Genomic DNA, 16,483 nt, shown 5'->3' on the forward strand with positions numbered 1-16,483 from the left:
CACTTCGTCATATTCTTTACTTCATAACTTTCATATTTTATAAGCTTCATTCAAAAGGTGGATTTCATATGAGAGCTGTAACTCTCCTCTTTCCAGTCAAATAGATGGATAATGTAAATTTAAAACCTTATAATAAAAGCTGAACCCACAATATATTTTTTTCTACTGGAAGTTGACCCATTTTTCCACAAATCTGAGCTAGAAACTGGATCCCAGGTCGTGTCTCTTTAGTGATATGCTCTATAAAAATTACTTTTATAAAAATACGAAGAGCGTCAAACATTTTTGGCTTTCAGCAGTAAACTGTAAGCATATAGCATTATATTTATGATCATAAAACACATTTTCTCTTAATTTGAGGGGAACTTTCACCAAAAAAAGGCAGTTATTTCATGCAGTTTCTGAATAATTTGCCTTACGATTTGGGCATGTAAATTCAGATGGAAAAAACGAAATATACCCATGAGCATAAGAGGTTAAAACTTTCTGAAATAGAAATGTGATGCTATTTCTGTTCAGTGAGCACAGTAAACTGTTTTTTTTTTTTTATGGTGCATTGTGGGAACTTTCAGGAAACAAAAGTTCTAGTGCAAACGATTTTGACAATGAGCCACTCTAGAAAATAGCTGATTCTCTGGGCAGTGCCCTGACTGCAGAACTAGGGAGCTCTTTGAGACTCACACACAGTCTCACCAATGGTAAGAAAGCTAACTAAGGAGCTAGCGGGCTGTTAATTTAGAACACTGTCCAAACTAGCTCTAACTTGTTCATCAGTGCTGTAACTAAACGTCATTCGAACTGCGTGGCTTTTAAGTTCTTTAGTCCTTTACCAGTATTAAATTTCACTTACTGTTTCCTTTCATGTATTTTAACTAACTCGACTATGCAACTCAACATGTCTTTTACTTTTCTCTCTCTTCCAAACTTTTTTCTTTTCAAACCCCAGCCGTTTCTGAATTCATAAATTGCTGAACCCAGAATTAGTAACAATTACATTTCAAACTCAAGATCTCATATATAAACCAACTATTCTCTCCCTAAAAAATACACTTAGAAATACATTTCTATAGATAAACCTTATTACCCAACATTTACTTTTTTTCAAACTCATTATATTCTCATTCACATGAACAGACACCTAAATTCAACTGTTAAACCATTACATTTTTCTCTTAGTTGACAACATATTTTACAGTGTTTTGTTTTCCTCTTTACAACGTAAATGGTGTAAGGTCTATATGTAACTGAAAAAAGAATCAAAGTGTCTGCACTCTGTACACCTTCTGATTTAACCGAGATGCCCAAACAAACAAGACCACAAAACCCATTCAAAGTTATAGAGATTAAATGTGATGACTTAAATGCTTTAAGACTCTATCCTCAATCAACCCGCTGGACTACAGATCACCTCAATGATGTGGTTGAGAGTTACTGATACCAGATAATGTTACATTTTTTCTTCTTTAGCTTGTGTCATATACAACAGTTTTTTTATGCCAAAGGCATTAGCTATCACTTGGGTAAGTCTAATGATATATGTGCCTATAAAATATGTAATTGCTGCTGATGATCACTGGAACCCGCATACCAGTCAGTATGAATGGTGGAAGACATGGGCAGTGACAAGATCACTGTGTTGTCTGTTAAACCAGCGATGGCCAGATGCTATCCAGTCCACTGCCAATCAAGGACCTAATGACCATGCTGGACTACTTACCAAATGCTACACTGTCCTTTTATGAAGAATAGAGCATGAAGAATAGTCATATTGATTTAAATTTCCTTTGATGCTGCATTATGTTGTTGCAGATTGTATATTTTATTTGAAATTGTGTGTTTTTATGTGGCTCAGACACTTTAAAAATCATAATGAAATGTATGTACTTATGTGGGCAATACATGTTAAAACAATAGATTGATGGTCAGTGAGGAAAAGGAAAAAAGTATATAAAAATGTTAGAAACTACAATATTTAATTATGCCACATTTACTGTTTTTCCTTTAATTGATTTTGGCAGTGGATATTGACTGTTCTTCCAGATTCTATAAAATAAAAAGCATTATTGTATTTTTTTAGTATTTCAAATATTAGTAGATCAAATGGATAAGCGATAAAGAATGTTTTTTTACATCCGTTTTTGGTCTCGTTCTCCAGGGGTACAATATTTATGAAGGGCACTGTTAAATATGTATCAACACTTAATCATTATTCAGAATGTCTTTATGCTATTGTTTATGCTCCACCTCTATACCTCAGAAGAGTTTTTTAAAGACATGCATGATAAATGTGATAATGTTGCTTTGTGCTCCCTGCACCTGTTGTGTGTTTTTTACTTCTTACAGGTTTTTTCTACAGTGGTTGACTTGAAAGGTGTGTATTTTTCTAATCAACTGTACAATTTTGCTACTTTTTTTCAAAAATGCAGAGCTCAGTAGTTAACAGCAGCTTAAGCAGTAATCTGTTAACAGAATTGTCAAGATCTATATTTGTAAAGTTGACGTTGGTGCAAGTACTGGTTGGAATATTTCTCTATGTAAACTGCCTGATGATATTCACCTTTCTGAAAAAGGAGGTGTTCAGGGAGGACACTCGCTACATTTTGTTTGCACAAACCCTATTTGCTGACTCTACACTTATGGTTTTAACTGATATGCTGATGATTGTTAATTTATACCAGTACCACATGCACATGATTCCTTGCATAATTGTGTGTACAGCTGCAGCTATTTTCACAGTTTGTACTCCACTGACTCTTGTGGCAATGTGTCTGGAGCGCTATGTTGCTATATGCATGCCTTTAAGACATGCTGACGTCTCTACTAGCAGGACTAGATGTTTTGGATTTTTTATCATATGGGGTATCAGCTCCATACCTGCATTGTTCACTGTTATAGCTTATCTCTCTGTCGTTCCTCCTGGCACTCTGTTCTCCTATACTGTCTGCAGTGCAGAGTTAATGTTTAGAAAAGAGTGGCAGGCACATGCACGTGCCACAATTTTGCAGCTTCTTTTCCTTTTTATGATCATTATCATTGTCTTCACCTACATCAAGATAATGATTGCAGCCAGAGCCGCCTCCTCTGAAAATAAGAAATCGACCAACAAGAGTCTTAGAACTGTGCTACTTCATGCCTTCCAGCTGTTTCTGTGTATAGTTCAGTTTTTAACCCCATATATGGAAATGGCATTTTGGAATGTAGATGTCATGGTGTTTTATGATGTAAGATATTCTAATTTTATTGTTTTTATTATTGCACCACGGTGTCTTAGTCCATTGATTTATGGTGTCAGGGATGAAAAGTTTTTCCTTGTTTTAAGACATAATGCTATGTGTGGTTTGTCAGGCTTTTCTCAATTTCATTCAGAGAATGGGAAATAAGACTTTAGCTCCAAGTATTTTCAAGCTTTCTCACTCATTTGAGAGAATTAAAATGCTAAACTGCTTACTTGCAGTTGCAGTTGTTCTCCTGCTCTTCCCAGACCATGCAGAAGAGAACTGAATGGAGTAGGAATTAATTTATCAGACTATAAATTCAAAAATGAGATCCCACTGGCCAGTTGATTTTGATATTACTTGAATTTAGTAGTGATCAATTATGTCATGTAGTTTTTCTTTCCACAGCACATATCTCAACATTTGAAATGTAAGTATGTGTCATTTTTATGCTGAATACATTTTATAGGCGGGAATAATTTGATTGATTATTCAGCTCTGAGATTATCACTACAATACACTCAATTCCCCAAAAACCCTTTTACATTTTATTCAGATTCTGAATTTGTAAAATATTACAATTTTCAGAGATCACTATTAAATATTTATTCTACCAAAACCAGTACTGTTGCTGGGCTGTTTCTGTATGCAAACTGAAATTCCAGAGGCTTCACCTATTCGCTTGCCTCTAAGATTCTTTATATAGCATATATTAAGCATTGTGAAGAAGCATTCCAATTGCAACTGCTGTTTGTTTTTAAAATTTATATTCACGTGATGTGGCATTCTTCATTCTTCAACAGCAGTTGCTGGCATAATTCGCAAATGTTATATATTTTTATACTATATTTTTGAACCTATTTATTCCAGAAATCCCAAAGTCAGTAATGTTGATGTGTGTGTGTGTGTGTGTATATATATATATATATATATATATATATATATATATTTTATTATTATTATTATTATTAATATTTTTAGATATATTTTTTCTCTTTTCTCATCACTAATGCTGATTTAGCAATATGTTTGGAGCACTATGTTTGCCATTCCTTACTGACATGTTCACATATATCAGTGATACCACATTCTTCAAATTTCTTATCATATGGTATATCGGCTCCAAAGTTCCATTCTTCACTTTAATAACATATCTCTCTCTGTGGTCAGTTCTGACCAGTCCTGTGTTATGTTAGAAAGAGAGTGCCAGGCACACACACACGCTCCTTTTTCTCTTTATCATTGTTTTCATTGACATCAACATAATGGCTGCATTTACTAAACTGATGGCTCATTTAAGCTATACTAAATTTGCTATCTTCATTATTGCATCAAATTGTGTAAGTCCTCTGTTTTATGCATGAAAAGATTTTCCATGTTTTAAAATGTCGTGCTATGGTTTTGATAGCCTCTTAGCAACACTGATCAAAATGGAAAACAGTGTTTCGGAACAAAAGATCATTAGAAATGTAACATCTTAATGTCAGTTTCCAAGGAGCTGAACTAAATCTAGCATCCAAATTAGCCAAATTAGCATCTATGCAGGATGCTGAACCAAGAACTCATTCTGCAATAGAAAATGGATCTGAATCAGAAACTGAATTGGGAATCCAAATTTTGCCCAATGGCATTCATTATTGTTGTGGTTAGATTACCATGATGTGCTGTGTTCAACGGGCTTCAAACAGGTTGGAGTGGTGTAATAACAAAGATAGACTAATTGCAAGAGGCTTCAAGAGATTAAATTCTAAAGTAATGTCCTACCTGTTCCTCAGACTCTACAAATGATCATGACAGAACAAAATGGCTATTGGAAATGTTTTAACAAATCTATAGTTGTATCAATTTATTAACAAATTATCTGCAGCATGTAGTGGTTTCAAGTCTCAGAAGTACAGTCATTGTGATGGTCATTGCTCATGTTGACTATAACCTATTCCTTACTAAAGGAACAGTATCGTTGTCTGCTGAGGAAGTGCCAGTGAGTGTCCTTAGACATACAGGGGCAGCGCAGTCTTTCTTGGTGGAAACGTTTTACCTTTGCTAAAACAGATAGAGGGATGCAGGTGTTAGTTTGAGGAGTTAAAATGGATTTTGTTGAGATGCTTTTGCATCAATACACTAGATCGGTGGAAGTTTGTCACATTAACTTATAACTTGTGTTCCTGTTGGTTTAATCACTAGTCAGTTGTCTGAGGTAGGTGAAAGCTTAACATTTGATAATCCCTCGTTGGCAAAGTACGATTGTCATTCCACTGAAAAGGGAAGTGTTAAGGAAAAGGGTGGATTTTCTCCTGGTTCATGACTTGTCTATACCTAGTTGTAGTGCATGGACTTCTCTATGTCTTTTAGTGAATGAGCCTAATGGAACATACTATTTTTGTACTGATTATAGGAAACTGAATTCAGTGACAAAGCCTGACTGCTATCCATTACATGGGATAGGTGATTGTATTGATAGAGTTGAATTGGCCACGTTTGACAGTAAGCTTGATTTGTTGATAACAAAACATTATTGGCATATACCATTTGTAAATAACCATTCACTCAGTGTACAGCTGAATGATTTTGTTACTGCAGCTTTTTAGGATTAAAGCAGATGTGGCACAATAGCAGCACGAGGAAGCCAGTAGCTTCGCTTTCTATACTTTTTACATTTAAAAAAGGTTGAACGTTATATTTATTTGAGTGGATGTTGCAGCTCTTAGGGTTGTAACCCCCCTTTTCATGCTTGTGTGTATTAGTTCTGTGAATGCCTTTCTCTAAAGAGAAGTTGGCTGGCAAGTCACCTTGCTACTTTTTACAATGCTCGCATTCACATGGCTTTGTCAGTTTGTATTTCCCCTTTTGACAGTAACAATTTTATGCAGGCATTTCCCATCACTGTGTTCCCTTTTCTGGCATCTACTGTAGGAAATTTTGGTACCACTTTATTTAACGGTATGGCAAGTAACTAGTATTTAATAGGTAAATATATAGTAATTTCTGGTACATAACTTACTCTTGTAGCGAACACTAGCTGAAACTTTACTTCATGAAACCCCATCTACTCTAATCATGGCGAAATGAAATGGAGCAGGGATAATCCCCAAACTTTTATTTTTAAAATAATAGCACTTACAGTCGACAGGAGCAGGTGTAGCAGGACAGAAATTTCACAAACTGACTTGTGGCACAGGTGGCATCCTATGACACTGCCATGTTTAAAGCCAGAGGTCTTCACATGCCCGTTTCTACGATGAGGGAAATAATTAAGAAGTTTAAAGGAACTTGAGATGTTAAGAATCTGCTGGGAATAAGACATATGTCTATATTGACTCCATGTACAGTGAGGAGGCTAGTTTGAGTGGACAAAGAATCTCACAGTAGACATTAGTTAGGTCTTGGAGTCAGAATTTTACCCAAACTACAATCAGACACCACCTATGTAACCATAAATTGTTTAGGGTTACCAGAAGAAAGCCCCTGCTGTTACATACCAACAAACGCAAGCACCCACAGTTTGCCAGACACTACTGGAACTCATCTGACCATGTTCTTGAGACCAAAATAGAGAATTTTTTGGCAACAAACACCAGAGATGGGTTTGGCATAGATAAAGACACTCATGCGGAAAGGCCCTCATCCCCACTATTTAGTAGAGTGGTGGATCAGTGAGGTTCTGGGGCTGATTATCTTCCTAAGGCCCTGGACAACCTGGTCAGGCACATGGTATCAAGAAATATCATGGACTCCAAGAAATACCAGCATATATTAAAATGATCAAAATCAGACTGCTTCAGCCAGGAAGCTTAAAGTGGACTGTGGTTGGATTATTTAGTGATAAGATTTAGTTTTTATAATAAAGTTTAGATTTTTTTACATTTTGAATGAAAGACCTAAAGTTTTTGTTCATGTTTAAGAGGGGAGCTGTATTTGTGGAGGCCACTGTAACATACAGTGTTTGCAAGTTATGTGATCAAGAATTGATGCATTACTTGAACATTATTATGACTTTAACTGTGTCATATCAAAAGGGAAATGATATTTTCCTAAAATTTACCAAAAAATAAATAATTAAGAACATATCAATATATTTTCTAAACTCATGCATATGTTTGCTTGGAAGCACTATTATTACCCCGGCAACAGATTATTTGTTGATTAGATACAAAAATAGAACATCATTTAAATATGTATCAACACTTAATAGTGTTTATTAATGTTTTATGCTGTTGTTTAAGCTCCACCTCTATACCTCAGAAGAGTTTTTTAAAGACTATAAATAAACGATAGATGTGATAATGAACATGTTTCTTTATGTTTTCTGCACCTGTTGTGTGTTTTTACTTCAGTTTTTTACTTCAGTTTTTATTCTACAGGGCTTGACTTGTAAGGCGTCCATTTTTCTAATCAACTGTACAATTTTAATACTTTTTTTTCCAAAAAATGCAGACCTCAGTAGTGAACAGCAGCTCAAGCAGTTATCTCATAACAGAATTGTCAAGATCTGTATTTGTGAAGATGACAGTGGTGCAGGTATTTGTTGGGATATTTCTCTGTGTAAACTCTCAGATGATATTCACCTTTCTGAAAAAAGAGGTGTTCAGGGAGGACACTCACTAAATTTTGTTGGCACAAACCCTATTTTCTGACTCATGGTTTTAACTGATTTTCTGGTGATTGTTAATATGTACCAGTACCCCATGCACATGATACCTTGCATAATTGTGTTTACATTTGCAACTGTTTTCACAGTTTGTACTCCTCTAACTCTTGTGGCAATGTGTCTGGAGCACTATGTTGCTATATGCATGCCTTTAAGACATGCTGACATCTCTACCCGCAGAAACAGATTCTTTGGATTTCTGATTATATGGGGTATCAGCTCCATAGTTCCACTGATCACTTTCATAGCATATTTATCTGTGGTTCCTCCTGGCTCTCTGTTGTCCTATACTGTCTGTAGTGTGGAGTTAATGTTCAAAAAAAAGTGGTAGGCACACACATGTGCCACTCTTTTTTCTCTTTATGATCATTATCATTGTCTTCACCTACATCAAGATAATGACTGCAGCCGCCTCCTCTGAGAATAAGAAATCGACCAACTCTTAGAACTGTGCCACTTCATACCTTTCAGCTGTTTCTGTGTATATTTCAGTTTTTAATCCCATATATAAAAATGGCATTTTGGAATGTAGATGTCATGGTGTTTTATAATGTAAGATATTCTAATTTTATTGTTTTTGTTATTACACCACATTGTCTTAGTCCATTGATTTATGGTCTTAGGGATGAAAAGGTTTTCCTTGTTTTAAGATATAATGCTGTGTGTGGTTTGACAGCCTTTTCTCAGCATTATTCAGAAAAATGAAAAATAAGACTTAGCTAACAAAAATGTAACAGCTTTTATCAACAGCTAGCAGGATCATAGTTTATTCACTGTGCTTTCTCATTCATTTATGAGAATTGCTGAATCGGTACATGTTATTAAGAAAAAATACTAAACTGCTTACTTGCCTCAGACATCAAATGTCTTGTTCTTCTGTTCTTCTCAGACCTTGCACAGGGGAATTGAATTTTGGCAGACTATAAATTATACTTTTTTTGTTTCTTGCAAAACAAAAATGAGATCCCACTGGCTAGTTGATTTTGATACTACTTGAATTTAGTAGTGATCAATTATGCAGTTTTTTGTTTCATAAGTACGTAGCCCAAAATGTAAAATGTAAGTGGAGAAAAAGTAAAAAGAAAAAACTCTCCAATGTCTACTTACAGGAAGTAAAATATACTACTATATGTTTTCAAGTATCTGTAAATAAAATTATAAAAACAATAATTATAAAAAATATATATTTTTAACAATTATACACATATTGAAACACCTAGGAGCAACAACAGCTTATCCACGAAGCGGTTGACCATGCAAACTCACAGTGTGGGCCACCAATGGTGAAGTGCAAAGGGGCCTATCCTCTGTTGAATCACTCACTAAAGAGTTGCAAACTGCATCTGGAAGCAGCATCAGCAAAAAAACTGTGCGTTCGGAGCTTCACGAAATGGGTTTTCATGGTCGAACAGCTACACACAAGCCTAAGGTCAAAATGCATGATGCTAAGTGTCGGATGGAGTAGTGTAAAGCACGCCTCCACTGGACTCTGGAGCAGTAGAAACATATTCTGTGGAGTGGCAAATCAAGCCTGTCTATCCAACAGTCTGATGGACGAGTCTGGGTTTAGTGAATGCCAGGAGAACGTTACCTGAGTAACTGCATTGTGCCAACTGTAAAGTTTGGTGGAGGAGGGATAATGCTATGGGCTTGTTTTTCAGGGGTTGGCCAAAGCCCCTTAGTTCTGGTAAGGGAAATCTTTTCTGTTCAAGCCTAACTGTGCCCCATTGCACACAGCAAGGTCCATAAGGGCATATTTGGGTGAGTTTGGTGTAGAAGAATTTGGCTGGCCCGCACAGAACCCTGACCTCAACCCCATCGAACACATCGATGGGATGAACTAGAATGGAGATTGCGAGCCAGGCCCTCTCATCCAACATCAGTGTCTGACCTCACAAATGCACTTCTAGATGAATGGGCAAATATTCCCATGGACACACTCCAAAATCTGTAGAAAGCTTCCCAGAAGAATGGAAGCTGTTATAGTTGGTTTGTATGTTTGTCTAATAGAGTGGACAGTGATTGGACACACACTGCTGTGTCTGATCTATTCGTACCAACTCCACACACACTAACACACCATCACCATGTCAATGTCACTGCAGTGCTGGGAATGATCCACCACCAAAATAATACCTGCTCTGTGGAGGTCCTGTGGGGATCCTTACCATTGAAGAACACGGTGAAAGGGAGACTACAATGTATACTTAAATTATTTTGGAATCACTAATTTGTGCTAAATCACTACTAATGAGTACTTGATATATGGGGGGAAACATGCTTCCCCTTTTTGCATGTCTGTTTGCAACCAACCAACTAATTTGTTGTTGAGTTTTCGGTTGAAATGCTCCATGAGACCATCATTCTGCGGGTTGAGAGGCGTTGTCCAAGTCTTCTGGATGCCCAGCTGGTTGCAAATGACTGCTGACTCAAAGTTGTGCCTCTGGTCACTGTGGAGCATCTCCAGCACGCCAAACCAGCAGAAAAACTCTAGCAGCCAACTCTAGTAGCTTGCTATTGCGGCTGCAATTTGGTCCAGAATCACCACATTTTGGGCCATTTGGTTAAATAATCCATAACCACGAGCACATAGTGTTTCTTGGCCATGGTGGTAGGAAAGGAGCCCAGGACATCCACAGTTACTCTCTCCATTGGGGTGCCAGAGTGCAGGGATTGCAGTGGAGTGTGTGATTGCTGCCACAACCTTTTCTTGGCTGTACATAAGTCGCAGCAGTGCACATAGAGCTCCATGCCCAAGCGGCAACCTGGCTAGTAGAATCTGTGCTGCAGCCACTTCAAAGTCTTGCCAACCCCAAAGTTCCCCATGCCAGGCACCCCATGCACCACCCCAGTACTGTTTTGCACCAGCAGCTGCCAGATGCATTTACCAGGCAGTGGCTCCACCCACAAGCAGTACGACAACCCTTTGCATAATCAGAGGCTGTCCCAACCTGCACAGAGTGCCTTGGCAGTGGGCCCCTGTGGTGTTACATCTGTCAAATACAGTGTCCGCCCCAACTGGAGCAAACCATGTGCCCAGGAGAGTTCAGCATCTTCCTCCTGGACACGATGGAACTCCTCAGGCCTTACTGTGTCAAGTCCAGTGCTGACAGTAGTGACAGCCACAACTGCAGCTCTCTTTTCTGTTGCTGTGGATTTCTCCTCAAGGCGCATAAAGTACTGGCACTCCTCAGTAGCACACAGGAGATGGGACAGGGCATCAAAAAAAATTGTACTTCCATAGTGTTGTGATTCACCTCGCTACCTGGTCCTCTGGTTGGTTATAGGTCCTCTGCTGTGCACGCTGGGCCTGGTCCGTATGTTCCCTGACAAGCGGAGCAACCTTTTCAATGCTGGCCTGCATCTCCTGCACATACTCGACTACTGTTTTAAAGGGGGAAGGCTGACTTTCCCAGGCTTCCTTGGCAACGTCCAATAGTCCCTGAGGTCTTCGACCATAAAGAAACTCAAAAGGCATGAAGCCCGTTGAGGCCTGAGGTGTTTCCCTCACTGCAAAGAAGATGTATGGTAGGAGGAGGTCTCAGTTCCGGCCGTCCTCGTCAACTAAGTGTCACAGCATTCTCTTCAGTGTCTGGTTGTACCATTCGACCAGGCCATCAGTTTGTGATTTGGTAAATGGAGATGTATAAGTGTTTGATTTTCAAGATATGACACACCTCTGATAATGCCCACAGGACTGAAGAGAAGCACTAGTTCCTGAGCGATGTTTCGGGTGCTGGCCTGCCTTAGGGCCATGGCCTCTGGGTACTATGTGGCATAGTCGACAAGGACCAGGAGATATTCATGCCCATGGGCAGCCTTTGGCAGCGGTCCAACTAGGTCCATGCCCAATCTCTTGAATGGCACTCCTATAATGGGCAAGGGAATGAAGGGAGCTGGTGGTGGTCTCTTGGGGGAAGTGGACTGACACACAGCACAGCATTGACAAAAATTCCTTCAGCCTCCATAGAAGGCCAGTGAAATCTGTCTTTTAGCTTTTTGAAAGGGATGCATGTGTGCCAAATACATGGCAGTGTCTATTTTGGAACAAGGTAGGACTAGCAGTTCTGTACACTCACTCCTCCTGAAAGCCATATAGTTGAGTAGGCCTCCTCTCACCAGGAAATACTCTGTGGGCAGCAGCCTTCCCGTAACATTCTCTCCTTCCACTACTACTACCTGGCTCCAGGCATTCTTCAACCGGTCGTCGGATTTTTGTTCTTTTGCAAAGGCACTTTCTTTGAGCACCTGGATGGTGAGATCAGAGAGAGGGTGCGTACCAAAATGTGTCTCACCTTCTGGGGCAGTGGAGGGTGGTGTGTTCTCTCTGGGGCTTTGCCTTCCTGCCTCTGGGCCTGGGCTTAGCAGTGGTGGAAAAACCTGGGAAGTCTCTCCTGACAAGCAGGGGAATGGGAAGATCTTCTACCAATCCCACTGTGATGGACCACTTCTGCTTTCCCAGCTTCACCTGGGCCGCAGGGACCTGCCGCATGCCTCCATGAATGCAGGAGATGGGTGGAGAGCCTTATTGGATGACTTAGCAGAGAGGGCCAGATGAGGGTGATGCTATTCCCTGTATCAAAGAAAGCAGGGACCTTCTTCCCATTCAGCCTCAGAGTGTGGGTTGCTTGGAGACGGCTCTGGTGGACTGTACAGCCTTTGGACGGGTCGGCTTCCTTTGGAACAGGTGGAAGCGTGGCTCAGGTTTGGGTTGGCCTTCTAGCCGGGGGAAAAGCCATGATTTAGTCTCTTCTCTCGGTTCTGGCCATGGTCAGGGTGGCTTCTGCTGCCTCAGAGACCTCCACCATAGTGCAAGCGGAGGTGGTGTTTTTCAAGCCCAGGGCCTTCCGTAATTCACTAGGAAGGGTTCTCAGGAACCGGTCCATGGGGACCCTCTCGGCTACTTGGTCCACTGAGTTCTGGTCAGACTATAGCCAGCGCTTGGTGATCCAGAGGAGTTGGGCCTTCTGTGGCTTGGCTGGCTGTGTACTTCGATACATCCAGCCGTGATACTCCCCGGCAGTGGCTGCTGCTGACAGGCCCACTCGAGCCAAAATCTCAGCCTTCAGTTGGTCATAGTCCTCTGCCTCTTCCGCTGTCAGGGAGTAGTATGCCAGCTGAGCTTCTCCCATGAGATATAGAACCAGAATCTGGGTCCATTTCCATTTTGTCCCACATTTCTCTTTCTGCTATGTTTTCGAAGGTGTGCAGGTAAGCTTTGATGTCACTGTCAGAGATGAGCTTTGTTAATTGCTGTTGGGCAGACTGGCAAGGGTCAGGTAAGACCTGTTGGTGGGCCACCTGTCATAGACTAACTAAATCCTTTGCTATCACTCTCGGGACCTTGCCAGATCCTGGGTGACCTCCTGCTGTTGGAGAATTGATGGGAGTAGGTTTTCCATCTTCATTCCAGCCAGGCAGTGCTCCAAAAAAAATCTCTCCCTTTTTTTCTTTTTCTTTTTAATCCATTTCCGGCTACAGCACTTCTAAAAAGTATTCTGGTCTGGTTGATGTGTTCATGCCCGCATTCTCCACCAGTGTGAACAGAACTGACACCTGCGCTGAACACACACACCAGAAACAGGTCATTAGTGCTCTGTGAAGTTTATTACAACGACTTTGGGTTCAGGGTTTTAGTAGCTAGACAGACCCATGGCCATCCTGTGGGGAAGAGTTCAGGGGGTGGAGGGAGAGTAGAGCCGGCCGAGATCCCCTTATGGGTCCAAGTCTGTCATGGTACCTGAGAGGGAGAGAGAAAAGGAGCGGTTAGTAGAGGTCTTTTTCCTGTGAGAGCATCTTTGGCAGCACAAGCAGCCTTTTTTGTCTTGCTCTTTCGGCATTACAGATGCTCTCCTCATTAGCCGCCAGCCATGTACGATCAGTTGTCCCTGCACCTTCCTCTACACATGCTGCAGCCCACAAGAAAGGCGCTGATTGTTTTTGGCCTTTCAGCAACTTGGCAAGGGCTCCGGAGAACTGACATGGCCCGGCTGTCAATCTCCGCTGGCGGGCCTTGCGTCCGCCATCACAGTATGCACAGGGTGATTCAAAAAAGATTCATCCAATTTCAAAGCATATTTTTCCAACTGTGAGGTGTCTAGAACCAATCACATACCAACTGAAAGAGGGGGTTATAGAGTTTCTGACTGTCACCGGAAGATGGCTCCCTTCAGTCTGCAAGTAAAATGGTGACCCCTGAGCAGAAAGCGTTTTGCGTTCTTCACCTTAATAAGAGTGAATCCATCAAAACTGCGCAATGTGATTTTTGTCGGCAGTGAACCTCCAACAGCTCAGAGCATTCACCGTTGGTTCCACAACACTGGATGATCTCCGAAATTGCATTGAAAGAGACGTGAGTACAGTGACACCCGACATGCTCAATAGAGTATGTAAAGAATTTGACAATTACAACTTTATGCTCACTTAAACCATTGACAATTTACTGCATTGTTCTGTAATATTTACAATTTACAACCGAAATAAATTATTTTGAAATCGGATAAATCTTTTTGAGTCACGCTGTGTATATATATATATAAAACTGTTCTTTATAGGATGTTTACAGAATGTTTTGGAATATGCTCCCTTTTTGACGGATTATAAGTAGATTAGAGGTATAACCTGACTGGCTATTCCTCCTTTTATACTAAAGGGAGTATCACGCTTCCAATTATATAAATTTATACAAAAAAGATTTTGCAAAACTTCTAACTGAACTGTGTTTTGCTTTCTGCATCATGTTTCATCATGTCAGCCAATCTACAGGTCTTTCTAGCCTGCCAGCCCATGTCCTAATCCAGATCACTATTCTAGTAGCTAGTGGAGTTGCATTAGATAGATAGATAGATAGATAGATAGATAGATAGATAGAACTTTATTGATCCCGGAGGGAAATTGCAGTGTTTCAGTAGCACCACATATAATTGCACATAAACTTACATATACTATGCAGAAAAATAGAAATAAATCTAGACATAATTTAAAGTACAAGAGAAATAAAATAAAAGTAAAAATAAAAATATAAGTAAAAATAAAAATATATCTATTTACATATTCACATGGTATATGAGACAGATTTGTTGTATTTACAAGACAGCAGGCACTGAGTGGTATGAGGTAAACTAAAAGCACATATTATAGACATAACTAACTCTGAGATGTATCAATGTTACAGTGTAAAATGCATAGTGAAAGTGTCATTACAGTAATAGTTGTGATATATTGCACAGTGTGTATTAATCAGAGAGGAGATACAGTGAAGTGGTTCAGCACAGTTCAGATAGCAGGAGATCAGTACCATCTCTGCAGTAAGGGGACTTGTTATAGAGCCTTATAGCAGTAGGTAGGAAAGATCTCACATGGCGCTCTTTAACACACCGCAGCTGTAACAGATGGCCACTGAATTGCTTCTCTGTTTATCTGTTCTCTGTGTTGGTCGAATTCCGGATTATGCAGAATGGGTTCAGTGGTCAAGTGGCGTTTCAGTTGAGTGAAGGCCGTTTCAGCCTCCGTGGTCCACTTCACTGAGTCAGGTTGGCCCTTCTTAGTAAGATCTGAAAGAGGGGCTGCTACAGAGGAGAAGTTAGGGACAAACTGCTGGTAATATCCCGCCAACCCCAAAAATCTCTTGCTCCTCGGTAGGGGGCAGGTGAGAATCACCGCCACTTTTTCCTGAGGCTGTAGTTAACCCCTATCAATTCTGTACCCCAGGTAGTGTGACTCTGAGAGTCTGAGATGACACTTCTTGGGGTTGGCTGTGAGTCCTGCCTCACCACACAGTACCCTCAGCAGGTGTACCAGAGTGAATGATTACATTGTCCAGTTTGGCAACTGCGATTGTTTGATGGCTCGTAGGACCACGTCCATGAGGTGCTGGAAGGTGGCCGGGGCTCTGTGTAAGCCAAATGGAAGAACCCGGTAATGCCAGTGCCCCATGGGGGTGGAGAAAGCAGTTTTTGGGCGGGCCTCAGGAGTCAAGGACACCTGCCAGTAGCCCTTGGTAAGGTCCAGAGTGGAGATGAAATGGGCCTTACCTAGCCGATCGTTCAGGTCATTCACTCTGGGCAGAGGATAGGAGTCGAATTGTGAAACTTCATTCAGTTTCCGGAAATTGTTGCAGAATCTCCAGGTCCCGTCAGGCTTGGATGCCATGACAATTGGGCTGGACCACGGGCTGTCAGAGGGGTTCAATGATGCCGGCAGCCAGCATCCTTTTAATCTCCTCCTCAATGGTGGTGCGGTGGGCTTTGGGTACCCGGTAGAGCCGCTGCCTTATCACAACCCCAGAGGGTGTCTGGATGTTGTGTTGGATGACTTGGGTGTGGCCGGGGACATCAGAGAACACGTCCTACAACTGTTTTGTTAATTCAGCTAGTTCTTGTTGTTGAGAAGGGGTGAGGTCCTCACCGTACTGCAACAGGGAGCAGGCAGAAGATTCTGGAGCGAAGGCAAGAGCTCGGAGCAGAGGGATGGGTTCAATCCATTTTTTAAGCAGACTAACATGGTATATTTGTTCAGTTTTTTCTTACTTGGCTGCTCTATATGATAGTTAACTGGGCTCAGCTTCTCCTTTACCGTGAAGGGCCCTTGCCAAGTGGCTAAGAACTTGCAGGTGGTTCCC

The 16,483-nt window shown here is 40.7% G+C and overlaps 1 pseudogene; it reads left to right on the forward strand.

Moving 5' to 3' along the window:
• The first annotated feature begins 7,718 nt into the window (after nt 1-7,718).
• Nucleotides 7,719-8,568, forward strand: LOC118797687 (annotated as a pseudogene).
• The last annotated feature ends 7,915 nt before the right edge of the window (nt 8,569-16,483 follow it).

The sequence above is a fragment of the Colossoma macropomum genome, unplaced genomic scaffold (assembly GCF_904425465.1).
Source record: "Colossoma macropomum unplaced genomic scaffold, Colossoma_macropomum, whole genome shotgun sequence".
Taxonomy (NCBI): domain Eukaryota; kingdom Metazoa; phylum Chordata; class Actinopteri; order Characiformes; family Serrasalmidae; genus Colossoma; species Colossoma macropomum.